We start from the raw sequence: 2,468 nt of genomic DNA, 5'->3' as shown, positions 1-2,468 counted from the left end.
AAAAGTCTTAATACCCCATCACTGAAGACTACAGGAGTTGCAGTATGGCATCATGAATATCATACATGAAGAGAGGGAAAAGGTCATTACAAAGGGAGAAGAGAAAGGAAAAAATCCAAAATAGATGTCAGAAGAAACTATGAAAAATTAGAGCATCAAAAAGCCTGGGTGGAGGGAGGGAAGAGATATCATTATGGTGAACAGAAGATTTCAAAAGGCAGCTCAGGAAGACAAAACAAAATATCAGCAAATGCAAAAACCTAGAGTCAAAGAATAAAAAAAGGAAGAACTCACTCATTATTTCTCAAGAAGAAAAAACTGAAAAACAAGTTCAAGCCTTGAGTTGCAATACTAATAAATGCTATGGGCAAAATCTTGAATGATCCATGAAGAATAAAAGAAGATATAAGGAACACAGAGTCACTGTACAAGAAAGAATTGGTTAACTGAAAGCATTCAGGGAATAACATATAAGCAAATTCCAAGAGTAATGAAGGTAAGACTTCAAGCTGCACTAAAATCATTGACAGAAAATAAGTTCACAAAATCAATGAGGTATCAATTGATTAAAACTCCATAGTGTTTAGAAAAATTGAGGATTAAAGAAGTTAATAAAATAATTCTACCTATGTCTGAAAAGATAGAAATGATAAGCTTTAAAAGACATCTAATATTACATTAAATCATCTTATTCACCATCTATTACCTAGTATGCTCTATCACCTTCTTAAAATGGCATTCTTAAGGGGTTGATAGGAAGCTCCGGAGTCCTAATTTTAAGGAACGTCACTTCCAGTCCAAAAATGTGCAGTTTGCATTTATTAGCTGCTCCGCAGCAATAAAAAAAAAAAATCACAGGTTTCCTCCTGTGAGATTTGATGCCTTTGAAAACCTACTGGAAGTCAGCTATGAGTTGGTTCTGACTCCGTGATTCACAACAAAAAAAGGGTGCTATAAAATTAAATGCAACTAGTCACTTAAATGCCCTCAAGCTAGAATTGACTCATAGATGACCATTCAGTGGATTTTCAAAGGCTTTAAATTACACAGGACAACCTTTACTCCCAGACTACCAGAGATACTTTATGTAATTATTAGTACTTTCAATTATATGTTTTCATTTCTTAAATAAAATTGTTCTTTTTAAGTAAGGATAATTAAGCAAATCAAAACCAATTTCCCTATCACTAAATCAATTCAGACTCATGATGATCCTGCTTTGGATTTTTGAGTTTGATAATCTTAGTAGGAATAGACCATCTTCTTTCCTTTTCTTTTTCTTCTCTTCTCTTCTCTTCTCTTCTCTTCTCTTCTCTTCTCTTCTCTTCTCTTCTCTTCTCTTCTCTTCTCTCTTCTCTTCTCTTCTATCTATATGTCTATATGTCTATATATCTGTAGATCTATCGATCTATCGATCGATCTATCCATCTATCTATCTATCTATCTATATCTATATATCTAATAGTGGAGTAACTCCTGTATTTCAATCAAGTAAGGACTTATACTGCCAAACCCAAGGCATGAGGCTTCAAGTTCATCAACTACTCTGTGGAAGACAGATGAACCACATCCTCCCTTTAGATTTACAGACTCCGAAAACCTGCTGGATGGTCAATTAGGAATTTGAACTTAACTGTACATATTAATACCTTTCAATTAGCAGCACAACTTGTGCTAAGATTCCTTGACTTTACAGTCTGATTTTTAAAAATTTTGTTTTTAGAAAAGATATTATAAATACATTCATATTTCAGAGTAAAGAGTGACAGCAGTAATTCCATGACTACATAGTTTAATTAAAAAAAGTTTGTGTTAAAACCATTTTATCACTTTACAATCTATATTTTTCTATTTTAAACAACAGTGAGATCAGTATAACAATATGATTGTTTAAATATACTGCTTTAAAGTCATATTGAAATTTTAGCTCAATATGTTCTGTGAAATAATGACCTAATCACTTGCTTTGCATCTGAAAGCAATAACTAAAGATGACAGAAGAATTAATGCTTTTGAGTGTGATGTTGGAAAAGCATGCTTAATATCTTGTGAACTCTCAAAAGAAAAAAAAAACAAATGTGTCTGGGAAACTGTGTGAACAGAGTGTTCTTTAAAAAAATTAAATAACCACCCAAAACCTTTTTATTATTAATAATTTTGTCACTCATATATTTATTGTGCTTCATGCATGTACTTTGGGTTTTATACAGTATTTTATTTAGATTTCTTTAGCGTTGTCTAAAGAGAGGAAAAATAGTACATGGAGGCACAAAGACAAGACTGCAGATGGAGTAAGAATAGCACAGCCTCTCACAGCACCAGAGTACAAAGCAGATAAAGAGCTGGCAGCACAGATCTGTGGAGCCTCTAAAACCACACCGACAGCAAGTGGTTCACTTATTCGTTGTTGACTCACAGACTCACAGTTGTGATGTTGTGAATGGAGTTTTGTTTTGTTTTTTAAGGAA

This window comes from Elephantulus edwardii, unplaced genomic scaffold (assembly GCF_000299155.1).
Source record: "Elephantulus edwardii isolate Elephantulus edwardi_28Jun2011 unplaced genomic scaffold, EleEdw1.0 scaffold00460, whole genome shotgun sequence".
NCBI classification, from domain to species: domain Eukaryota; kingdom Metazoa; phylum Chordata; class Mammalia; order Macroscelidea; family Macroscelididae; genus Elephantulus; species Elephantulus edwardii.
The sequence above is the reverse complement of the archived record's forward strand: the minus strand, read 5'-3'. Positions refer to the sequence as shown.